The following is a 27,072-nucleotide window of genomic DNA, read 5'->3' as shown; positions in this document are numbered from 1 at the left end:
TGTGGATGCATTCTTAGAGGTAAAGCTGAATTCAAGATGGTATGGTCTAACCAATATTATCGACAAGTTAATGCATTAAATGGCAAAAGAGTTGACAGCAGTTTGCACCGCTCGAGAATTGAAATTTACAACAAAAACAAGCTCTCGGCGAAGCTGTGGCGGGGGAGCGCATTCCTTTGAAGTCTTATGGGGGCGCTAGGGAGTGGCTTGGGAGCGGCTTCCTTTAAAGTCTGATGCTGAGGCTCAGACAAATGGTGTATGGTGTGCGATGTGCGATGTGGCTGCTGATCTGAACGCGCCTGGCTCACATGAACTGCACCTAATCCCCAGTAGGTAGACTTTTGAAAGCCTCTTACTATAATCTCGCCGAACAATGCTTACGCATTGCTTCAGCGAGACCTAAAAAAGGACACTCATGCAGTCAGCATAAGCCTGAAGTTTGCCATCCTGGTTTCACACGGTCTCATCTTTGTGGCTATCTTGTTACTCAGGTTGTTGGAATCACTGCTGACACCCTTATGCTGCCTCATGATCAGCGCGAGACTAGAGGCCTCCACATGGCTCCTGAGCCAGTCAAGACGCTGCTCCCTCGCTGTTTATTTTTAAAATAGGATGACAGCAGTTCCAAGATTGGCTAGGTTAGAAATGCTCAGCGCTCCTTTAGAGACCAGGTGAGCTGCAGCTGTGATCCTCCCCTCGGACGGCTCACAGAGAAGCAGTCTCTTAAGTGTGGATGTCGACCTGAATGGTGAAAGGCACCCGTCCAACTCGACATGCGCACTGCTCTGCAGCGAGTGCCCCATGTGAGCCTGCAAAGCTCCACCCCCGCCCTAATTCAGGCACCTACTGGAGACTGTAATAAAGCACCACCACTGCACAACCACAGTAAATACATTTTCTTATTAAAATTAAAAAGGGTGTTGGGAGGCAACGCCCTTTACGCTCCCATAGAGGAACCACCCCTGCAGATAGGCCTACTCTTGTGTTGGTGTACGTGCAGCCCATTTCAATGTGGGCCATTCCTCCTTCTACTCTTGGAATGTACAGCCTGGGGGACTCAGCTTTTTTGCAAATTAAATGATAGCATCAAGTTTACATTATAGGGTGTTCTAATTTACAGCATGTCTAGAATTCCAACGCTCTTAGAGTACTCTTCAGAATTAGTTTTATTCTGCAGTGATCACCTTTGCTGATTTCTGCTTTCATATTTTTGAGTGTGGCTGCTGTAACTTCATCTTTTCGTAGGCATTGACTAGCACTCTCCTTGCCAAGTTCTTTAGTACTGCATTTTTCATCCAGTTAGATGTTATGTGTCTGTTTCAGTCTTTACTTTTAAAGGTTGCTGTTAAACATTTACCAAGGCCAAAGTCCATCTTAGTGTCACTGGGGATTTGTTTAACTACTTGTAGCTGTTTTTAAGCTGTCATCACTTGCACTGTATAGTTTTGTGTCAATTGCAAGCAGCAGATATGATGTCATCCAAGGTTCATCTGGTCTCTGGGGTTAGGGTTTGTTATAACCGGGCCGAACTTTCTATCACTTAGAACATTTATTATTGAAATGATGTGTTAGATTATGTAGTCGAAATTTTTTTTAACGTTTTTTTGAATGATGAACATTGTGAAAAAGTATATATTAAAATATATATGTATATATATATATGTGTTGTGTGTGTGTGTGTGTGTGTGTGTGTGTGTGTGTGTGTGTGTGTGCGTGTGTGTGTGTGTTGGGAACTTCCCAGAGTTTTCTTTTTTGTATATATATATATTACCTACTGGCGATAGCCAGTAGGTATATATAGTTAGGATTTTTTTCCTATGGGACTTTTGAAAATTCTATGTCTAATAACTTTGGCGTTTGTGGACGGAATCGGCTGAAATTTTCAGGAAAATGGCACATTTTGTTTCTGAGCAGCTCCTGAAAATTTGGGGGGGGTTCGTCAAGGGGGGGCAGAGAAAAAAGGGGGGTCCCAAAACGCGTTTTTCCCATGTTAATTTCCATAGGGCGGTTGGACTCACTTTTAGCCCGAACGGCTGAATGGATTTCCACGAAACTTGGCAAAATTGTAGGGACTGTTAGCCCGATGTGCCTTTGCTAGGTCTCAATATATGTGCTTCAGTGGATTTTGAGAAATTAACGTTTAAATCAAGATATATATCTGTAACAGCGCTCCGGGCAGCGCTCCGGTTAGCGAACTTTTCGCGTATCGGAACTTTGCAAAGCGAAGCTGATTGGCTCTCCGGTGTCTGTCAACATTCTAAACAGTCCGGTGCGGCCGCCATCTTGTCTCTCGGTAGGATCGAGAGACAAGAGGAGGCCAAAACAAAGGGGGAAATGAAGGAAAGGGGGCAAGGTAGACCCCTCCTGACCCCCTGGGATTGATAAGGGGGATATTATAGAGCCACGCCGGGCCCAAAAAAAAAAAAAAAAAAATCCGATTTTTTCGCCGTAGAGACGCGTCTTGGTTCGCGAACCGGGCAGCTAACCGGGCAGCTAACCGGGAAGCTAACCGTCAGTGTAACCCAAAAAAAAAAAAAATCCGATTTTTTCGCCGTAGAGACGCGTCTTGGTTCGCGAACCGGGCAGCTAACCGGGAAGCTAACCGGCAGTGTAACCCAAAAAAAAAAATCCGATTTTTTCGCCGTAGAGACTCGTCTTGGTACGCGAACCGGGCAGCTAACCGGGAAGCTAACCGGCAGTGTAACGGGAGTCTGAGGAGTAGCTGATTGGCTGTCAATATTGTAAACAGTCTGGAGCGGCCGCCATCTTGTCTCTCGGTAGGATCGAGAGACAAGAGGAGGCCAAAACAAAGGGGGAAATGAAGGAAAGAGGGCAAGGTAGACCCCTTCTGACCCCCTAGGATTTATGAGGGGGATATTATAAAACCACGTGGGGCCAAAAAAAAAAAAAAAAATCCGATTTTTTCGCCGTAGAGACGCGTCTTGGTACGCGAACTGGGCAGCTAACCGGGCAGCTACCGGGAAGCTAATCGGCAGTGTAACGGGAGTCTGAGGAGAAGCTGATTGGCTGTTATCATTGTAAACAGTCTGGAGCGGCCGCCATCTTGTCTCTCTGTGGGATCGAGAGACAAGAGGTGGAAAAAAAAAAGGTGTAAATGAATGAAAGGGGTAAGGCAGACCCCTCCTGAACCCCTAGGATTGATGAGGGGGCTATTAAAGTTCCCTGGGGGGTGAAAAAAAAAAATTGCGATTTTCGCGGTAAAGGTGCTTCCTGGTACGTTAACCAGGCAGCTAACCGGCAGCGTAACGGGAGTCCGACATATTGTGTTTTTTGAACGTTTGTGATATGTGCACGTGTGGATTTTGTCTAATTAAGGTTAAAAAATATATATATATCTTTAAGCGTGTTCTGGCGCGCTTACGTTTTGGGTTTGGTTTGCGCTGCAGAGACGATACGTCACGGTTATGCGATGCATCATGAGGCGTCTCACGGGCTACGTGATACGTCACTTAATAAAGAATATATTTTACAGCTATAGATATTAGCTTTTAAAAAACCAATGAAATTCACAGAAAAAACCATAGGTTATAGACCATATATAGTTAGGAATTTGCATTTACAAAACCTTGAAAATTCACTGAAAAAACCATAGGTTATAGACCATATATAGTTAGGGATTAGCATTTAAAAAACCTTATTTTATTTGCACAAAACCATTGAAATTCCATATATAGTTAGTTGCACTAACTATATATCGCGGACCCGCAATCCACTGCTAATGATGTCACATATTACATCATTCATGACATGGTCAGTGACATCACTGATGACATCACTGATGACATCTCAAATGACATCACTGATGACATCACTGATGACAACACCCAGTGACTGTATGTTTCTGTAAAGTTAAAATATGTCTTACATATTGAAGAATGAGTGGATGTATAAGTGTCTGGATGAAGGATTTAGTAGGTGCATGACTGACTGTATGAGAGAATGATTAAATGTGTCTCACTGAGTGCATGGGTTAGTGATTAAAGTGTCTTAATTTGGCAATCAATTTTTATGTTCTTCTGTAAACTGCTGCATGTTTAAATCAGTAGCTATATCAGTAACTATATGGGTTATTGAATGGTTGCCCAAGTATTTGTATGGGAGACTGAGTGTGTGTGTGGGTGGCTGGGAGGTGTATAACTCTGTGCATAGATGTGTGAGCGGTTGATTCCCTAGGTGTATGGGTTCAAAAGTGCATGTAGAAACAGCTGTATGGACAGTTGACTGTGTGCATGAGTATATTGGTGAGTGAATGGATATCTCAGTTCTACATGTCAAAGTAAGTACATATGTAAAGCACACTCCATGTGAGAGTTGACATATATAAATAACTGAACATAAGAGTCAGTGAATGTGAGAGTGGCTGTATGAATCATTGTGAACTTGTATCAAGGATTGTATAAGAGAGTAAATATGTGTTAGTATATGTTTGAATAAGTAAGGTGTGTATAACTGTATAGTTAAGGAAATGGAGATGTGATTGATTCTTTGCATGACTGAATAGGTGTGTGAGTAACTCCATGGATGTGTGACAGTCTGTGAGTGCCTGTTTACACTGAGTGTATCAAAGGTTATATTAGAGTCTGAAGATGTATTATCACATAAATGATATCATCAGTGATGTAATCAGTAATGTCAAATGAGATGTCAGTGATGTCATCAGTGATGTCATTTGAGATGTCATCAGTGATGTCATCAGTGATGTCATTTGAGATGTCATCAGTGATGTCATCAGTGATGTCACTGACCATGTCATGAATGATGTAATATGTGACATCATTAGCAGTGGATTGCGGGTCCGCGATATATAGTTAGTGCAACTAACTATATATGGAATTTCAATGGTTTTGTGCAAATAAAATAAGGTTTTTTAAATGCTAATCCCTAACTATATATGGTCTATAACCTATGGTTTTTTCAGTGATATATATATATATATATATATATATATATATATATATATATATATATACACACACAAAAAAGAGGACTCTGGTTAGTTCCCAAGTTTAGATGGAGAGCATCTCCTGTATAGAGCACCCTACAACACCAGCGAAACTCTAAATTTTCTCACCTCAAATGTCTGCTTTTCTATCAAAGTCTTTAAGCATAGGATTAGCACAGTGCCATCCAAGCCGTGCTGTAAAATGACAAAAGCCTTATACCACTCCAGGCACTGTATTACAGCTTTGAATTGGTAAAATACCAACAAAGCCATCCTGAAATGAATATAAGCAACCCCTGACGTGTTTCACTATCATTATAGCTCTAATGTGCTAATGCTATGAAGGCAGCAAAGTATAGGCCTCATTTAAGAGGCCCTAGCGGTACGTTTGCGCTGCCACTAGCATATTTACAAGGCCATGCAAAGCCACTTTGTAAACATATGCCCCTCTGACTCAGAACACTGAATGAAAGGGGCGTTCCAATGGTATTGATGTGGGTGTTCCCAAGCAACCCCCATGGAATCTGAAGCATTCCCAGATTTATGAGGAATCATAAACCTGGGAATACGTCAGATTCTAACGCCACCCCAGAAGTGACGTTAGATAGGTGCAATTAGGGGAAATATCTTAAATTCCTTGCTTTTTCCTCTTTCTATGTGTGATGCATTCTGCAGAAGAAGGAAATTGCCTCCATTGATTGATTTTGTGCAGAAGAGTGTCACTTCCTGTGCAAAATCAATAATTTCTGCAATGCAACAACATGGCGCAAGGGTTCCTGCGTTGGCTCTAGGTTGGTTGTCTTAGAGGGGTCAGTAAAGGAATGTACTGTATTCTTGTAAATACGGTGCATTCCTGCACTTTTAGAATGACGCGGTGTGGCACTGCAAATTTGCTTGCGGCACCGCGCTGCACCATTCAATTGTAAATGAGGCCCTATGTGTGTACGGAGATACACAGTTCTGTGTGTGTCTCTAAACTACACTGGGTCTAATGCAGCAACGAGATCCAAGATTACATTGCTGCTCAGCCTATACCTATCATAAATCTGCTCAGCCTGCTGCAATAATGTCACACTGACTCTGAATGTGAGCTGCTGCCTTTGTCTTCTCACCTTCTGGTGTGGAGCAAAACCACCATCTTCATTGTCAGAGCATAGAGCAGTCATTGTGAAAAAAGGAGTTTTCTCTCCTTTCATAGTTTGCACCTGATTACCATCTACTCCCCCTTGATGCTAATTTACGAATGCGAAAACTTGTTTTTGCAACCATTCATAATTTGTCAATGTTTAATACATATCATTTAGAACACACAGTTAAGGAATCGTAAATCGGTAGACGCTATTTCCAGTCACAAAAATAGAGAGTCACTAAGATTTGCACCCACATGCATCATTGTTACATTTTGCGATTTCTTAATTGCGAAAATTAAGGAATCGCAATTAAGAAATCGCAAAATGCTATGCATTAAAAATGCTTAATTTTCCTTAATTGCGATTCACAATTTGCGAATCGCAATTAAGGAATCCCTTCCCATTCATTCCTATGGGCCTAGGGGCCCATAGGAATGAATGGGAAGCCATTCTCATTTTGCGATTCGCAATTAAGGAATCGCAAAATGAGAATGCTATATCAAGGGTGCATGGGGGGTCCCAAGGACCCCCCCCCTCTGCACCCCCGAAATTTAACTTTAAGAACATTTTTCACACGCACATGCCTGAGTAAAATGCACTTTTGTGCATTTTTGAAAGTTTTAGAAAATTACCATGAAGTTGAACTTCATGGTAATTTACCTCTTCCTATTTGCGAATTCGCAAAAAAAATATATTCATGCATTGCATTTAAGAAATCACAAATTGCGATTTCTTAAATGCAATCGCAATTTAAGAAATCGCAACATAATTGCGATTCCTGCGAAAAAATAAAAAAAATGATGCATCCCAAAAAAGGAAATTGCATTCGCAAATGGCCGAATTTTGCGATTCGCACCGTTTGCGAATGCAATTTACCTTGATGCATGTGGGCATCGGTTCCCATCTTTAGCTATGCGGATGGAACCAAAAACCATTTTGATGCATTTCATTCTTAACTTTTCACAGTTGCAAACCATTTTGTTGCCGATTTAGGAGCCGCAAAGGCCTTTAGTGAAATAACACACAGCGTTTTTATATTTTTTTAAACCGTGGCCTGTACTCTGAGTCTTTACTAAAAGACTGCAATAATTTCCGTAGGTGTTGTGTCAGTTCAACGGGTTGAATGAAAACACAGCTCGCTGTTCCTGAGCATGTGGTTGGAGTATCGTTTTACTTTTCATTTCATCATTTCACTGGCACATTACGCTCTCTTTGGGCCTAAAAGTTGTCAATCAAAATAATTTGAGGATTACTTGTATAAACCAGATTCCAAAAAGCTAGGTTTATGTGATTGGTGAGTATGGCTGTTGGACCAAAACTTGAATGTTGAATTGTAGATTTTAAATAAATGAAAGGGAGGATGTGGGATTTCATTTTCATTATCTGATTGGCAAAGATGATGCGTTCTCAATTTTTCATGTGTCTGGGCAAGTGATTTAAGCTGATGTTTAGTTTAAGGTTTATTTTAAATGTATTGTGCAGTTAGTTCAAACCTTCACACAAGTATATCTCATTAAAAATGCAAAAGAAACTTTTAAATCATAAAGTCATATAATGAACCACCGAAACCCCAGAAAGATTGGGCAAACCGTAAGTAAAATAGAATTAGAATCCTCAAAACAAATCAGGACGATTTAAAAATTGACATGGAGAACAGTGGACAATGCGCTAGAATTGGCCTCAGGCTACAAAGGGGGAGGTGTAAAGTCCCCAGGACAGGACAGGGTGTCAGTATTAATCCAGCACTGATAGCACCGGGAAATGTTCAATGTGAAACAGTTCAAATAGACACAAGTTCGCCCCAGAGTACATCGTCAGGAGAGGCAAAGCTTTTCTAGGTAAGTGTGAGGAAACGAAAGGGCAAAAGGGCAAAAGCAGCAGCCAAGTGCCCCCGGTGGCTTCAGGTGTACGATTCCACATAGTGTTGGTATTTAGGCAAACAAGCGGAAGGTGCAAGGTGCACAGCCCAGCGTGAGTACGGACACTGGTGGGTCCCAGAGACGCTTCAGATGAGTTGAGTAGGTGCAAGGTGCACAGCCCAGCGTGAGTACGGACCCTGGTGGGTTCCAGAGATGCTTCAGATAAGTTGATTAGTTGCAAGGTGCACAGCCCAGCGTGAGTAGGGACACTGGTGGGTCCCAGAAACGCTTCAGATGAGTTGAGTAGGTGCAAGGTGCACAGCCCAGCGTGAGTACGGACCCTGGTGGGTCCCAGAGATGCTTCAGATAAGTTGAGTAGGTGCAAGGTGCACAACCCAGCGTGAGTACGGACCCTGGTGGGTCCCAGAGATGTTTCAGATAAGTTGAGTACGTGCAAGGTGCACAGCCCAGCGTGAGTACGGACACTGGTGGGTCCCAGAGACGCTTCAGATGAGTTGAGTAGGTGCAAGGTGCACAGCCCAGCGTGAGTACGGACACTGGTGGGTCCCAGAGATGCTTCAGAAGAGTTGAGTAGGTGCAAGCTGCACAGCCCAACGTGAGTACGGACCCTGGTGGGTCCCAGAGATGCTTCAGAAGAGTTGAGTAGGTGCAAGGTGAACAGCCCCGCGTGAGTACGGACCCTGGTGGATCCCAGAGATGCTTCAGATAAGTTGAGTAGGTGCAAGGTGCACAGCCCAGCGTGAGTATGGACTCAGAAGAGTTGAGTAGGTGCAAGGTGAACAGCCCAGCGTGAGTACGGACCCTGGTGGGTCCCAGAGATGCTTCAGATAAGTTGAGTAGGTGCAAGGTGCACAGCCCACCGTGAGTACGGACCCTGGTGGGTCCCAGAGACGCATCAGATGAGTTGAGTAGGTGCAAGGTGCACAGCCCAGCGTGAGTACGGACCCTGGTGGGTCCCAGAGCTGCTTCAGATACGTTGAGTAGGTGCAAGGTGCAAAGCACAGTTTGAGTACGGACACTGGTGGGTCCCAGAGATGCATCAGATGAGTTGAGTAGGTGCAAGGTGCACAGCCCAGCTTGAGTACGGACCCTGGTGGGTCCCAGAGATGCTTCAGATAAGTTGAGTAGGTGCAAGGTGCAAAGCACAGCTTGAGTACGGACACTGGTGGGTCCCGGAGACGCTTCAGATGAGTTGAGTAGGTGGAAGGTGCACAGCCCAGCATGAGTACGGACACTGGTGGGTCCCCGAGATGCTTCAGATAAGTTGAGTACGTGCAAGGTGCACAGCCCAGCGTGAGTACGGACACTGGTGGGTCCCAGAGACGCTTCTGATGAGTTGAGTAGGTGCAAGGTGCACAGCCCAGCGTGAGTACGGACACTGGTGGGTCCCAGAGAGCCTTCAGATGAGTTGAGTATCTGCCATGTCATGCAATTCAATAATCGGCTCAAGCTAGTGACTGCTGTCTGTGCATGTTGCCAGAGCATCCATGTAGTGTCTATGAAAGCCTTCAGATGCTTGATGGTGATCTTAAAGTGCTGAATCAAGTGGATGAAACACTATTCCCCTGTGCATTTAATTAAAGTTAATCCGTCTGCTATCACTACTAGTTTAAGATGTGAAATGCCATGGATTAGGATTGAGATTGCCTGATAATTGTGTGATTTGTTAAGGTGTATTTACTATCTCCCTAGTTTGCTACATGACTTTCCCTTCCATCACATCTGTACTTTTCTCCCGTTTCCACCCCTTTGGTTCTGGTTATATTTGTTTAGTTAGGGGGGATGTTGTTCTTCCATCTATTTGCCTCCTCTCTCTACAGCTGCTGGCTTCTACCTCTGACGTAAATAATTAATTTACTATCTTAATTTCTATGCAGGTAAGTACTTAATCAATAATAACTCAGATCGGAAGAAAAAAGACAGACTCCGTGGTGTTAGAGTTTCTTAGGGGTTTTATTCCTTAAAAAGGAATGGTCAAGACCAGGATATCATGTTCTGACCACCACAGGGGTGTCAGAAGGGATAGAGCAACATTTTATTGACAATACATAGCTTATATACTTATTTTATGCCATAAGAAGTAATGCAGTAGGCGTAACAGCTGAGAGAAGACAAGATAACAGTATCCACGTGTTACTAGTACGTAATCAAGAGGCGTGGACTAGGCGTAAACTGGAGGTGTGTGCTAGAAACGTCACAGATAGGTGTCACAGATGGGTGGCACTAAACAGAAATGTGGCAATGTCAGCAGAAATTGGAAACTTGGATGCGCGCGCAGCTGCATGACGGGTGCATGACGTGTAGCTGGAGGGTGCAGGGGACTTGACATTCAAACTGGCGGAAAGAGACAGAAGTCTGGCATGTCAGATCAACTTGTACTTTTATCATATCTGATATCTGCTGTTATAGGAACTAAGCTATCTGGGCGGAAAGGTCTCTGGGGCAGAAGTTATTCTATACTGACTGAGAGTGCATGTATAAGCGCCTAAGTGTCTGCAGGAGAAGCGTGGGGGCATGGGCCTTCCATGGGAGCATGGTAACAGAGGCTATGAATTACTTGAATTACTTGCACAGAGACAGGCCGGCCCTTTGGCTCTGCAGCTGAGAGGATGTTTACTTAAACTAGTAGGCAGGAATGTATTTTCGAGGAGCAGATCAGATAATTCGAAGGTTGAAGTCAGTCTTGGCAGAAAGCAGGCTGAGCTGAGCGCGAGGGGCCGCGCTGAAAGTAAGTCAGAGTTCACGGGTACAGAGGCAGCCTGGGCAGAGGCCCTCGGAATCAGAAGCCAGAAAAGAGGCTCGGTGGCAGAAATTCAGGGCCTACTCAGCTAGAGCTGAAAAACAGAGAAGTACACCACAAAAAGACGTTGGCATGGCATACTTAGGAACGGACTATTCAACCCATTCAGGGTGGGTCTGAAAGAGGACATGTTAACGTTGGACGCAAATGTGTTTGCGTCTTCATAGCTGACACAGGAGGGAAATTACATGTACTTTAAGCTGATACATGGAGTCGGTGGGGTACACGATAGGGAACATAACATGACCAAAATTTATATTTCCTCATTCCCTCCTTGTTCCCTATGGACCCTTCATGAAATCTCGATCCTCATGAATCTATCAGTTTGTTCTTGCAGCATCATTTGCTCATCTTTCTTTCTTTGACGGTTTGAGAGGAAACTGGAATGTTAAATGCAGGATGTGGCACACAGTCCACAAATCGCTGGCCCACACTGTAGGCACAGGCAGCAACTGAATACTATGACTAGGCCAATGCCTAGGAAGGATAGAATCTTCCATCCCCAAGCAGTTAACGTTGTCCAGAACCAACCGGACCAAGTCCAGGTGCCTGGATTCTGATGTATCAGATTTGCAATTTTATGAAGACGGGTGATAGCTTTATATACAGATGGAGCGTTTTCTGGGATGAAAACACAGCAACTTGACCCGATGACCTTACAAGCTCCACCTCGATCTGCCAAGATGACGTCAATCACAAGACGATTTTGAAGGACAACAATCCGCATAGCAGACTGTTCCTCTGTTATGTTACCTAAAGCGGAAGCGGTTTCATGTACTACTGCTTCAAGTGTTCTAGTTAATCTACGTATTGTTTTACTATTTTGAACGGGGCCTACAAAGAAAAAGAATCCTTTATTAAAATCTGTGTATTGCTCCCATGCCGTTTCAGTATAATCGACAAGCGGGAGGTCTCTTCGGAGTCTATTGCTTACTAGATTTGGATTACGATGATAATCAGGGGGAGCTAAGAAAACAGGGGGCAGGAGGAAAGCAAGATAACAGGTACCATCCCAATCTGGAGGTAGACTTATGTATGCGGTATGGCCACACACAAAATATGTATGTCGTTTAGCTCGGAATGAGGACCTACCCTCATCAGTGAATTCGACTACAGTAGTGCATTTACTATGACCTAGGGGTACTGAACCCTTCTTTCTAACACAGAGATGACCGGTGACTGGTAATACTGACATGGCAGGAAGGGCGGGTGCAGCTTCGGATTCAACAACAAGAATCATAAGGTTTTCTGTGTAATTGCCTAACCCATATACTTCATTTTCTAGATCAGTTCCTACGGAAACAGATTGACCTTCACTATCAGGGTAACAGGCGTAGAATAGGACTGAATTCAGGTTTCCCCAAATCCATTTCCCTTCGGGGGTAACGGCAATCTCGGGATCTAAAGATTTAAGTAGGTTATTAAGTATTTTAAACCATGCCCCACAGGAGCCATTGTGCGAGAATGGATACGGAAAAAGAGGCAGGGCTCCCTGGTACTTCTGGTGGGGAGGGAGTCGGCCACATACCCAGCAATTGGTAGCATTGCTGGTCTGGTGAGAGTGATGTAACATACTAATGAATGTATTGTTGCGCAGCGCAAGTCTGTAAGAAAGCTCGTGTGGAGGCAATTCACTAAAAGAATGTTCAGCAGATACATTGTAAGCAGATTGTTCACGCTTGAAAATAGGCCAGTAGATAGGTAGCAAAATGCTAGCAATAATAATTAAGATACTCAGAATAAACATGATTAATAGTGTCACTATACAGTGACTACGAAGTGATTTACAATATGCACGTTTTTTGAATCGTCTCTCTCTCTCTCTATCTCGATCTAGGGGACACATGTCAGAAACTATTTAACCGATTCACCTAGGGGAGGACTTAAACAATTAAACTGTCTGACTTGCTAGATCGGAGTTTTGACCTGTACTCCTCTTGGGGAGTCTTTTCTCTTTCGGTAACTGAAAAGTCTTTAGGCTCAACACAGTCTTTGGTGGGGGTGGACGAGTCTCGATCAGGTTTCAGTTCACAAAATTTTTTCACATGACTCGTGTGGACCCACCCCTTTCTCCCTTCGATCTTCATGGCGGTCCTCGTGGTGAGAAGGACGGTCTTCGGGGATTTCCAGCGGGGCTCCAGCGGACTCTTTCTATCGAAATTTCGGACCAACACTAGGTCCCCCGGACGGACATCATGCGGCTTTACATCAGTGTTGTCAGGGAAGGCTGCGGCAACCTGTGAACGACATGATTGGAGTGCAGACATCAAGGAGGCAAGGTAATCTGTCAACATATTACAATCAACATCAGTGATTTTCTTCGGAATGGGCGTCCCCCACATATTCGGTGGTCTGCCAAAAACCACTTCATACGGGGATAGCCCTGATCTCGAATGGGCAACCATTCTCATATAGAACAGTGCCACTGGCAGGGCGACTATCCAGTCGACCCCTTTCTCCTGACATATTTTTGCAAGGCGTATTTTTAGTGTCTGGTTATGCCTTTCTACAAGGCCTGCGGCTTCGGGATGTCGGACACAATGGAATTTCCACTGGTATCCTAGCAGTAAAGAAACTTGCTTCATTAACTCGGACGAGAATGGCTGTCCGTTATCTGAGTAGACGACACGGGGCAAACCGTACCGTGGGAAGAATTCACGAACCAGCTGCTTGGCAGTGGTCGGAGCAGTATAGTCTGGGACTGGGTATGCTTCGGTCCAACGGGAAAGTGCACAAACAACTACAAGGACATACTTGAATCCTCTACAACGGTTCATCTGGATATAATCCATCTGGAGGACTTCAAAAGGGTGATCGGGAGGATGAAATCCACCTTGCTCTACAGGGACGCTTTTACCTGGGTTGAACTGACAACAGATCATGCAAGTACGCACTTTCTGTTTTGCGGCTGCTCGTAAGTGTTTATTACTCCAGAGATTTTGTAAACTGTCTAACATCGCTTTCTCTCCTAGATGTGCTGGACTATGTGCTGTATTTATCATGACTTGAACCATAGAGTCAGGGAGAAACCATGTAGATTTTCCCTTCGTCATCCAACCTTGATCTGTCTGGATCCCTCCTAGTTCAGTCCACTTCTTTATTTCATCTGCGGTGGCATGTGTCTGAATATCAATTACGTCTAGAGCGGGATCCTTAACTGCCATGCACTTTGTCGGTACTATTGTCTTTGTCACATCAGTTGTCTGGGTGTGAGTCAGTGCTGTATGTTTTGCTGTCTGGTCTGCCAGGTCATTACCCTGGGAAACCGAATCTGTGACTTTAGTATGTGCTTTACACTTCATAACAGATATGCCTGAAGGCAGATGTATTGCTTCTAACAGTGCTTGAATGAGGGGACCGTGTTGGATCTTGGCACCATGGGAGGTCAAGAAACCTCTTTCTTGCCATAACATGCCGAAGTCGTGTACGACTCCGAACGCATACCGGGAATCAGTGTATATGTTGACATTTCTGTTCTTGGCTAGTATACAGGCTCGGGTCAGAGCAATGAGCTCTGCCGCTTGAGCGGACAGTGTGTCAATACGATTTGTTTCTTTTACTTCGGTTTCAGTGGTCACTGCATACGCGGCCACTAATTCTCCTGTATTTGTTCTCATGCATGAACCGTCCACATAGAGTGTCAGGTCTGGATTTGTCAGTGGGACATCTGTTAAATCTCGTCTAGGCTTTGTTACTGCATTAATGATCTCTATACAATCATGCGGGCTGGATCTGTCACAATTGAGGGTAACAATGTTGCGGGGTTCAGGATGCTGCAGCGCCTGATTTCTATGTGTGGCTGGAATAACGTTAATTCGTAACCTGTCAGTCGTGCTATAGTCAAGTGCTGAGTCTGGGTTCTGTTTAACAGAACCTCTACAGAGTGTGGAACTTGTACTGTTAATTGATGGCCTAAAACAATTGAATCGCTCTGTCTGATGGCTAATGCTGTTGCTGCTACTGACTTCAAGCACGCAGGGAGTGCCTGGGCTACTGAATCCAATGTACTTGAGAAATAAGCGCAAGGCTTATGTGAACCTGCTTGATCTTGAGTGAGGACAGACAACGCTGTACCATCACGTTCTGTAACAAAAAGTGTAAACGGTTTGCTGTAACATGGTGTCGCTAAAACTGGTGCTTGGCATAATGCTTTCTTTAATTCTTCAAAAGCTTGTGTGTGTTCCTGAGTCCAAGGGAGGGCAGTTGAAGTCGCTGCCTCCTGTGTCGTTAACTGGATGAGTGGTTTAGCCAGAAATGCATATTGAGGAATCCATTGTCTGCAGTATGAGGTGAGGCCTATGAAGGCCCGCACTTCCTTTTGTGTCTGGGGTTGTGACATATTTACAATTAACTGAATGCGATCGGGAGTGAGCTGTCTCCCCACTTTGGACAGCAAGTGACCCAAGTACACAACTTGCTGAACACAGAATTGTAGCTTCGAAGGGGACACCTTGTGTCCCTTGTCGGCCAGAAAGTGTAAAACTGTCAGTGATGCTTGTTCGCATTCGGGCTCACTTCGTGCGGTGATCAGTAGATCATCGACGTATTGCAGTAAAGCGGTGTTAACTGGCATTTGAATACAATCGAGTTGTCTTTTCAGTGCTTGACTGTAGATGCTGGGGCTTTCTGTGAATCCTTGAGGTGCGCGGGAAAATTTGAAACTTCGTCCATTTAAACTGAATCCGAATAGATATTGGCTGTCTGGGTCAATAGGTACACTAAAGAAGGCGTTCTTGAGGTCAATTACAGTAAAGAACGTTGCTTCAGAATCAATAGCAGTCAATAGGGAAGAGATATCGGGGACCACAGGGTACTGTGGTACAATGCATTTATTCAATTCTCTTAGATCAATCACCAGCCGATATACTGGCGGTGCATTGGGGTCGGTACGTTTAAGAATCGGAATGATTGGTGAATTACAGACATTGGAGTCGGTCTCTACGACCACTCCTTGGGCAATGAGCTCTTCAATGATTTTCAGTAAAGCCACTACAGCATCGGGTGGTAACTTGTATTGTCTGATTCTGGGTAGAACAACACCTGTCTTGAGTGTAACACGGTATGGAGTGATATGCATGCAACCTACATCAGTTGGGCCTTTTGCCCACAAGTAATCTGGCACATTTTTCAATCTGACATCAAATTCTCGCAAAACATAATGACCCTTGAAATCCCGCAGAAAGAGTCTAACTCCCTCCGGGGAACAGCATATTATAGCTCCTAGAGCTTTCAGAGTTTTTATTCCTAACAGATTTTCTGGACATGATTTCGTAAGCAACAGGTCTGTAATACGTGATAATGGACCCACAGCCAGGGGAACGGGTTGCGTTACTTCATTTACAATAGGCTGTCCTGAAAAACCAAGGGAAACATTCTGTGAGCCTGAGAGGGGTGCCCCTGGGACTTCATCATGACTGATTGTGGTGCGACTTGCCCCTGTGTCAATTAAAAACTTTCTGTCTTTTCCCAATACGTGACTGTGTACATAAGGACCTTCTTGATCTACAGGAATTTCAATAAGAGGCAAGCCACCTTCCCTCTCTAGGCTGTTTCATGTATATCGGGGATAATCTGGGTATGCAGACTGGGCATACTGGTACATCTGTTGCGATACTTGCTGAGTCGCGGCTGTGGCTGTGGTACCGCTACTGTCTGTGCTGTGTGTGACGGAGCATGCATAGACTGTGTGTTCTGCATAGGCTGTTCGTTCTGTGAGGTCTGTTGATGCCCATGTTCATGTCTAGGCGGATGCGGTCTTTCTTTAGTTTTACCTGTTAATATATTATGTTTCAGAACTGGGCATTCATGTACATAATGACCTGGCTGCTTGCAGTAATTGCATGTCCCTTTAACGGGAGCTGTAGTGTGACTTGTCTGGGTCCCACCTTTTCTCTGACCGTCGGCTGGGACCGTCTGGGCTACTAACATTTTCATCTTTGTGTCTTTCATGCGTTTCTGTTCCTGATCTTGTTCTTCTCTAATTCTGTTCTGATGATATTGGAGCATCTGTAACATCTGGGATGGCGTATTTGCCTGCCAAGTACTTTCAACTTTGTACACTCGATTCTTAACTAACGGTAGGGAATTCTCGACTAATTTTGATACAAAAAGATGCGGATATGACTCGCTACTTGGTTTGAGACCACTATTAATAATAAAACATTTCTCGAATCTTGAATAGAAATCACTAGTATCTTCGTCATGTTTCTGTTTACAGGACGAGATCGCGTCCCAATCTTCCTTTCTAGTTGTCAATAATCTTGGCAGGACCTGTAATATCAAACTGGGTAATGCTTTAGTTTTCTCCCCAAGGCCTACCCCTGGGACACGTTTACTCTCTTCGTCTTCTATTTCTGCCCATGCAATCTTTTTGTCCCCCACCTCCCATTCCTTTTCCCTTAATTTCTCGTAGATGCCCGTGGGCAGCAGTACCTTCAACATTTTCGTGATATCTTCATACGTGTAATCCCCCATTAGTAACATGTCTTTAAGCTCTCTGTGAAAACCTGCAGGGTCTTTATCATGACACGGGACTAGTTTCTTCATTTCTAACAGTTCTAACTTGGTCAGAGGCGTGTGAACATACACGCGTTTCAAGAGATGATCTTCACCCATGACAGGGTGCACTTCTCGTAAGGGGTTCTGACTTTCAACGCCACTCAGGCGTTGTATGTGATACATTTTCCTTTCTGGAGGCGGGGCGGGGACATATTCAGAGCTTACAAAAGTGTTATATTTATGTCGTTGTTCTAGAATTATTTGTATTAACTTGGTACTTAAGCCTCTCCATCTATCCATGAGTAATGCTTCTAGTGTTTCATGTAAGGGACCTGGATCAGAATGATGGGTTCTGTACTTGATGAGGAGGTGCTGAATCATGTATACGCCTGCTAATTTCTGTTCATCTGGGGAGAGGTTCAGAAACGTCTGTGCTACGGTGTCATCATTATATATGTCTGGATTTTCGGCCCATAATATGGCGGACCGGGCTAGTTCTTGTTCATCCATAGAATTGAGTACATGGTACCCCATTCGGTCTCGAAGCCTTTTATCAGTCTCTTGAAACTGATGTTCAGAAGAATTCGGGTTCGTTAAGGCAGAGCAGAAAACTCTCTTGCTTTCTGGACGAATACCTTTCCTAAGGTAAGTTCCCTTACCTACATACGCTATAGTATCTGTAGTCCTTTCTGGTTCTTCCTGTTCCTCTTCCTCCTCGGAGGAAGCCTTTTCTTTCTCTTTTTGGTGTACTGCTATCACTGCTTTTCTAATTTTCTTGTACATACTGGCTATGCAAGCCCCCTTATCATGTTTTCCTTCAGCTATATTTTGACCCCACTTGTTTAATGCGTCTAATTCACTCTGATCTGTCCCGGGCCTGTCTCGTTCTCTTATTAGGCAGTTTATGAAAAATCGTAGTATCTGTGCTTGAACGTCAACTTTCTGTTTCTCCATGGCTTCCTGAATACTGTCAGGGTTTTTCCCTGTCTGAACAAACTCATATATTCTATCTAGGCGGTCATGAAAACCTGCATAGCACAGCAGGATATCAGTGGCGGATCTTAACCGTAGTGATGCCAACATCATTAGATCGTCTTTACCGGGTACTGGGTCATATCTGCAAACTGAAATGTTTTCTCTGAGTGCGTCAAGGCGAGGTGACTTGAACACAAAAGGATTTCGCAAATCCGCGAGCTGTAACCTACGTGTTAGCGGCGGTGTGTGTAGACCCCCGGCCGCACCCCCTGAGGCGGAAGCTTGGGCATTATCTCTCGGTGGAGTCTGTATCTGAACTTGAACTTGTCTTTTGGTAGGATCAGGTAAACGTTGTTTCGGTAGGTCAATTTTGGGTGTGGGAAGTGGTGGGGCTGGCGGAGCGGGGGAAGTCTGTCGTGGTACTGGCGGAATATGATCTGGGGGCAGGTTACCACCCCCGTCCCTGTCAGTAGGCAGGGCACGAACAGGCAGATTGGTGTAAGCCGGTGCTACATCCTCTAGATAAGAATTTAGGAATATATCTTTAGTGGTCTTGTGCATTACTTTAGTTGGTATTAATGGTGTCGGTAGATTTTTCGGTATTTCTGAAATGGCCTCAGGTGTACCCTCAGCCGCGAGATACATACCGTTTACGAGATTGTTTCGGGCACGGTCTATTTGTTCTGTTTTGACTCGGATTCCTTCCGTAACTAATTCATTTTCTTGGGCTTTTTCTGATTCTTTAAGTCTGTCTTCTCTACGGAGTGCTTTCTCAGCACGCTTATGTGCTTCCTTACGCCAAAATTCTATGGCGTCTTTCTGAGATTGTCTAGCTTTCTTTTTCCATAATGCTTCTTCTACCTTCATGATGCACTCGGCATCCCATGTTCCGGTAGCGGGCCATCTGTGTCTTTCGTCTAGATGTTTAGTGTAGTCGGCCCATAAATCTAGATATAATATGGCATCTATGCCATGCTTGTGGTACATAAAGTTACCTGGAGTGTCCCTAGGGGGGATAGGAATTTCTTCCTCTAGTATCCCTTTCCTAGTTCCTATCTGCTTTAACTTGTTGAAAAACGGCATTTTGCTTATTTATTACTGAATGCTCAATCCTTTGTTTACTTAATACTGGGTATAGCTAGTTATACAAGAACACAATGATACACATTAAAACAGTCTCTCATACAACGATATTAATCACATGAACATTTAGACACACATATAACTACCCCCTTACCCTCGATGTACTGCTAAACAGCACAGATACACTGCTGAGCACAGTGCAAGAACTGAAAACATCGGATATACTGCTAAACAGTACAGATACACTGTCTAAAACAGTGCAGACCGGACTTGTGTACCCAAACCCGTCTAGATACGTCCCAGCAATGGTACTCACCGGGAAGCACGGAAAACAGAAGGCCTCGGAAAACTCGACTGGACTCGACTCGACACTTCGGAAAACTTCGGAAAAACTTCGGAAACCTGGTGGGCCTCTTGACACCTCGGACCTTGCTTCTTTCGGCTAGGCTCTGGTCGGGATCCTCCGCACTCCTCACCGCCTCGTCTGGGTACTGATCGCAGTCTTCGTCACCTCCGTGGACCAGAGGGAGATGCAGGAAATCCTGCCGGTACGCGTAAGTTCCGTCTAGCTGATGGCAGGGGACATAGCTTGCAACGCACCTACCGGCGCGTGAGGTGGGGGAGGGGTCCCTATTCGGGCGCCAGAATGACGTAAATAATTAATTTACTATCTTAATTTCTATGCAGGTAAGTACTTAATCAATAATAACTCAGATCGGAAGAAAAAAGACAGAGTCCGTGGTGTTAGAGTTTCTTAGGGGTTTTATTCCTTAAAAAGGAATGGTCAAGACCAGGATATCATGTTCTGACCACCACAGGGGTGTCAGAAGGGATAGAGCAACATTTTATTGACAATACATAGCTTATATACTTATTTTATGCCATAAGAAGTAATGCAGTAGGCGTAACAGCTGAGAGAAGACAAGATAACAGTATCCACGTGTTACTAGTACGTAATCAAGAGGCGTGGACTAGGCGTGAACTGGAGGTGTGTGCTAGAAACGTCACAGATAGGTGTCACAGATGGGTGGCACTAAACAGAAATGTGGCAATGTCAGCAGAAATTGGAAACTTGGATGCGCGCGCAGCTGCATGACGGGTGCATGACGTGTAGCTGGAGGGTGCAGGGGACTTGACATTCAAACTGGCGGAAAGAGACAGAAGTCTGGCATGTCAGATCAACTTGTACTTTTATCATATCTGATATCTGCTGTTATAGGAACTAAGCTATCTGGGCGGAAAGGTCTCTGGGGCAGAAGTTATTCTATACTGACTGAGAGTGCATGTATAAGCGCCTAAGTGTCTGCAGGAGAAGCATGGGGGCATGGGCCTTCCATGGGAGCATGGTAACAGAGGCTATGAATTACTTGAATTACTTGCACAGAGACAGGCCGGCCCTTTGGCTCTGCAGCTGAGAGGATGTTTACTTAAACTAGTAGGCAGGAATGTATTTTCGAGGAGCAGATCAGATAATTCGAAGGTTGAAGTCAGTCTTGGCAGAAAGCAGGCTGAGCTGAGCGCGAGGGGCCGCGCTGAAAGTAAGTCAGAGTTCACGGGTACAGAGGCAGCCTGGGCAGAGGCCCTCGGAATCAGAAGCCAGAAAAGAGGCTCGGTGGCAGAAATTCAGGGCCTACTCAGCTAGAGCTGAAAAACAGAGAAGTACACCACAAAAAGACGTTGGCATGGCATACTTAGGAACGGACTATTCAACCCATTCAGGGTGGGTCTGAAAGAGGACATGTTAACGTTGGACGCAAATGTGTTTGCGTCTTCATAGCTGACACAGGAGGGAAATTACATGTACTTTAAGCTGATACATGGAGTCGGTGGGGTACACGATAGGGAACATAACATGACCAAAATTTATATTTCCTCACCTCCCTGGCTTCCCCTGGTTGTTAAAAATGTCTCCTGGTGTTCCACAACAATCATCACGTCATTTGACTGCTGCCAAAAGTCAAGATAAGAGGGATGCAAACTGTGAATTATTGTGAATTTGTCTATTATGAGAAGATTCTATTGATTTGCTATTCCTCTTGATTAAAGGTGTGGGCGACCAGTATTAACTGTTAACTTGAATCCCATTTTGCACAAGAGGGCCTTGTTTTACACAGATGTTATAGGACTTGCAATTAAAATAGCTATCTCTTATTAAAATGGATTTTACAGGATGAAACTGACTAAATGCATCTGTGCGCATACAGATCTAACAATCATAATACGTTGTTTGACAACAGAGGTATCCTCAGGTTACCCTGATCTTACAGCCTTAGGTCTCAGACAGGAGCACCATTTTTTGTTTTTTTTTAACATCATTTTTATTGCATCACCAATATAATTGTACAGACAAGATAATCAAAATTATAATTCCTCTGTGTACAAGAAATGGTACTGTTCATTGCTTTCTTGTCCGGGAGGTCCGCCCCTTCCTCAGGCACGGTTAGCCTCTGTCCATAAGTATTTCTCGTACCACCTTACATTGTCCGACACTAGTTGTACTAAAGTATTGCTGGGTTGCTTTTGTGATTTTCACCCCTCCCCCGCCCATAATTTCGTTCCCCAACAGCCCGCCAATTCCAGCTTCCTTCCCTCCCCCCCCCGTGGTCGCGCTGCGCTGAATCATCGTTGTAAGAACGTCTGTTGTGATGCAGGAAGTACATACATTCGCTAAGGTGTGCCCCCCGGTATGGTGACAGGGTCTGCTACATCCAGCTCCTCCTCGCCCTCCTGCTCCTCATCATCTATGTCACGGAGCGCCTGCACCATCATTTCCCACGCAGTTGCCCTCTCCAGAGCCTTCTCGTCATTTGTCCTCCAGGCCATCTGGTACCTCAAGGTGCTCTCACACGCCGCCCACCTCAGGCATTCCCCATACCATCTTTTATACGCGGGCCCCACTCTCGATTTCCAATTCCTCGTTATCTCCCGCTTAGCTAGAATGAGCCCCAAGTCTATAAATTTGCTGGTAGTCTTGTTTCTAGGCGTGTGTGGGAACCAATGGAGGATGCCCACCGCTTTCGTGTACTGGATGTCCCTATCTGTTGCACTGTTGAGGGCCCGCCCAACTTCCTGCCAGTAGTCTCCCAGAGAGGGGCAATCCCATAACATGTGACCTAGGTCCGCCCCAACCGTATTGCATCTGGGGCAAGCAGCGTTTTCTATCCCAAAATACTGTTGTATTTTCCCCGGTGTGAGGTATGCCCTGTGAATGATGTAGAAGTGGATTAACTGAAACCTGGCATTTCTCGAGCTCTTCCGTGCTCGCCTCAGTAGCTGGCCCCAGGTCGTGTCAGGGATCTCTAATTGGAGGTCCAGCTCCCACTTGGCCTTCAGAGCCGTCAGTGGCTGTAAGGCCTCCCTCTGTATCCTGGAGTACAAGCAGGTGACAGCCTTAAAGGTCCCCGCAGCCATCATCGTGTATTGACATGCCATGGAGGTGCCCGGCTCCTGCAACCCTTTCCCCCAGTGAGCCTGCATAGCGCCCGTGACAGCTGCGTGCAACAAGTAGTCGCCCCTCGGTAGGCCGAACCGCTCCTGCAATTCCTGAAACGGTAGCAGTACCCCATCCTCATACAGGTCGCCCAACATTTGTATCCCCGCCCCCTCCCAACCCAGCAAGCGCGACCAGTCTCCTCCATGTGGGAGGGCCGTAACCATCCCCAACGGGATTTCAGGGGCATACATAAGGCGGACTCCCGCCCGCTTACGGGCCCGGTCCCAGCAGAGTCGGAATGTCTGCTCCTCGACCGTCAAATCTCCTACCCGGAGTTTCTGGTGTAATGTGATGTACGCCAGCACATGTCGCGGGGTGCCTTCTGCTATCGCGTCCTCAGGGCCTCTATACACTCTCGCGACCTCCTGAGTAAAAATCTGCAGCTGCGCGGCCAGATAATATCCCTCAAAATCAGGCACCGCCAATCCTCCTTCATCCTTGGGGCGTAGCAGAGTGTCGAGCGCTATGCGCCTCCTTCCCGTGCCCCACAAGAACGCTATGACCGGAGATCGCAGGCGTTTAAAAATAGAACTCGGGACCCACACCGGGAGCGTCCTAAAATAATACAATAGCCTGGGCAGGGCCACCATTTTGAGCAGGGAGATCCTACCAGCCAGGGATAGCGGCAGGGTAGACCAGAAGTCCATGTTCCCCCGTAGGGCATTAATACAACGGGTGATGTTACCTTCCAGCAAATCAGCCGGGGTATGATAGACATAGACGCCCAGATAATGCAGACAGCGCGGTTCCCACCGGAGTTCTTGCGCGGTGAGTGGACACGGTTCTCCTGACCTCAGGGGGAATAAGCAGGACTTAGGCCAGTTGACCCTCAGGCCTGATAGCCGGCCGAACCGCCCTAATAACCGCCGTGCACCCTCTAGCTCGGGGCCCGCGTCAGCCAAAAACATCAGCAGATCATCTGCGTATAAAGAAATGAAATGCGGCCTGCCCCTAAATGACAAACCGGCGTAGTGGTGGCCCAGCCTGGCCTCCACAGCGAAGGGTTCCATCGCCAGGGCAAACAGGAGCGGAGATAGGGAACACCCCTGTCTGGTGCCACGCCTGACCGGGTATTGCCTCGAGATCAGAGCACCCACTTGGACTCTCGCTACCGCATCAGTGTACAGGACCTTGGTCCAGTTTATGTATCCGTCCCCCAGCCTGAAGCGTCGCATCACCTCATACAAGTACCCCCATTCAAGGCTGTCGAAGGCCTTCTCTATGTCAATAGAAAGGACGAATGGAGAGACGGCGCCCGGCCAGTTCGCCCCCATCAGTCTCGTAAGTCTGCGAATATTGTGGGTAGTGTTGCGCGTCGGGATAAAACCGCATTGGTCCTTATGAACAAGGCCAGTCATGTGCACCAGCAGTCTGTTGGCAAGAATCTTACTCAGGATCTTGTAGTCCGTCGCCAACATGGACAACGGACGGTACGAGGATAGAGCCGCTCCCTCTCTGCCCGGTTTTAAAAGCGGGATCATGAGGGCTTCACACATGGAGCCCGGGAGCCGACCCCTCGATTGCGCTTCATTGTAGACCTCTTGCAGCCGGGGAGCAAGGTACTCCAGATATTTACTATAAAACTCTATCGGGAGTCCGTCGAGTCCCGGGGTCTTATTTCTAGCCATTTGTTTTACTGCACACCCTATCTCTCCGAGCGTAATGGGCCGACCCAGCTCCTCTGCCTCCGAATCTTCCACCCTCGGCAGTTGTAAGCCGTCCAAGAACTCTCCTAGCTCATCTGTCCCCCCTGTTTCACCACTCTCATAGAGACCCTCATAATAAGTCCGAAACTTATTCAGGATCCCGGGTTGGGTATGGCAGGGCTCCTCCCCTGTCTCTTGGATCATCATGATCGGCATACCCCTCCTGACTGGGTTAGCGAGCCACGCCAACATAGACCCCGCCTTATCGCCTTCCGCGTGCGCCCTCGTCATGTACGCCTTGTGATCAAAGCTGCGCAGCCGTTCCAGTTCCACAGCCAGCCCCTCCCTGGCCCCACTAAGCCCCTCCTGCAACTCAGGGTGATTTGGGCGACCCTTCTCCAGTTCTCTCAACCGCGTTTCAGCCTTATCCAAATCATCCAACAAAGTCTTGCGAGCCCCAGCCGTGTGTCCAATACAGTGCCCTCGCACCACCACCTTAAACGCATCCCACTCTACCGCCCTCGTGGAGGCCGAGCCGTTGTTCTCCTCAAAGTAGCACTCAATGCGTTCTCCCAGGGCCTCCCTGAACAACAAGTCATCCAGGGTGTCGGGTTGCAGGCGCCATGTTGGCACGCAGTTAGCAGTCACCATCCAGTTCAGGGATAGCAACAAAGGGTTGTGGTCCGATATCGTCCGGGCCAAATATTCCGCCCCTCCCACCGCAGAAAGTACGCATGATGAACACAGAAACGCGTCCAGCCTGACGTGTAGATCATGCAGGTGCGAGTGAAAGGAGTAGTCCCTAGTAGTGGGGTGTAACGCCCTCCATGCATCCGTGAGGGCCCAGCTCTCCTGCCACTCCAACCTGCGCTTGGCTACTCTATGCACTGGGGACGCGCGCAGTGGGGGATGGGACCTATCCAATATCACATCCTCGACCGAGTTGAAATCCCCCCCAGGAGTACCGGCCCCGCCAAATAACCCGCCAGTTTACCCGAGAGTGTAGACAAAAATGCGGGCAGATCCACATTGGGAGCGTACACACTGCAGAGAGATACCACCCTGCCTTTCAGCCTCCCCTCCACTGCCACATACCTGCCCTCAGGGTCCACCAATGTTTTTGTAACCTGGAAGGGAACCCCCGCCCGTATCCAAATCAGTGCCCCCCTCGCAAAAGCTGAGAACGTCGTATTAAACAGCTGCCCCCTCCAACGCCTCTGCAGTGCAATCCCTTCTTGCTTATTAAGATGTGTTTCTTGCAGGAACGCTATATGAACCCCCCTACGCTTGAGGTATGCCTGAACTTTATGCCTGCGTGTCATGGACTGCATACCCCGCACATTCCAGGACACACATTTCAATGCCCCGGTACTAGCCATTCCCCTTCACACAACCAGATCGAACAAGAAAGATCATTGACCTCGCTCGCTCCGCGACCACGGACCAACCCACCCTCCCTCTCCAAACAGGAAGCCAAACCCCCCCAACAACAACTACCCCCCGAGCAACCCCAACTGCTCTCAACACCCACCCCCCCAGGACAGGCCCCCCCGCAACTGGAAGTACCCCCATCCAAACCAACACTCCCAACCACCCCTCAAAGGAAGGCAGTAATGGTTGCAGTCTCCACTGCAATGACCTTAAGGGCCAGTAGGGCGTGGTACGATGCGAAAGGTTCGTGAAAGCAAATCAACCCCGCACACTCCACCCCACAATCCCCACATCATAGCGCCCCAAAACCTCAAGTAACAGTGTTCCACTGCCACGGGCCCAGCGCCCCGGTGTCCAACCAGCGAGTCCACTCCACTAGTCCAGATTAACACGCCTCAAGTATCTCCTCCGAAGTCTGCGGCGTCACGATAGGGCCCCGGGCTCCACCAAATTCCGAAAGTCCCGTCTCCGAGCCCGTGCCCGGGTCCTCCGAGTCCGTGCCCTTCCCGGACTGACTTCTGGTAGTCTTGGATAAGTCCGCCACTGCCTGTAGGGCCGCCTGCCTCTCCGTCTCCGTCTGTGACACCGAAGGTCTGCCGGTCCTCCTGCGGTTCTTCCTGATCCGTTGAGATTTCCTGATCGGCTGTGCCACCTTAGCCTCCTCCTCCCTGGCCTTGGCACCATCCGTTCCCGCTTTATAAGTGTCCCACCAGGCCCAACCGTCCGCCGAGGACGTGAAGAAGAGTGTCTGTTCATCTACCACCACTCTCAGCTTCGCTGGGAATAACAGGGAGTACTTGATGCCTTCATCACGGAGCTCCCGCTTAAGGGACAGGAAGTTCGCCCTGAGCCTCTGCGTCTCAAACGTATAGTCCGGGAACATAGTGACCCTGTTGTTGTCCACTTGAAAGGGCCCTGCCTCTCTCGCCCTTTGCAAAAGCCAGTCTCTGTCCCGGTAATGGAGCAACTTGAACACCACTGGGCGAGGCGGGAGACCCGGGGCCGGCGGGCGCGCCGGGACCCTATGCGCTCGCTCAAGGGAGAAGAAGGGGGACAGTCCCTCCGGCGCCACCTCCGTTCGCAACCAATTATCGAGATAGCCCACCATATCGTCACCTTCGATTTTTTCCGGCAGGCCTACAAGGCGTACGTTGTTGCGCCTATTCCGGTTTT

The sequence above is a fragment of the Lissotriton vulgaris genome, chromosome 2_1 (genome assembly GCF_964263255.1).
Source record: "Lissotriton vulgaris chromosome 2_1, aLisVul1.2, whole genome shotgun sequence".
Classification (NCBI taxonomy): Eukaryota; Metazoa; Chordata; class Amphibia; order Caudata; family Salamandridae; genus Lissotriton; species Lissotriton vulgaris.
This window is presented reverse-complemented; position numbering follows the sequence as displayed.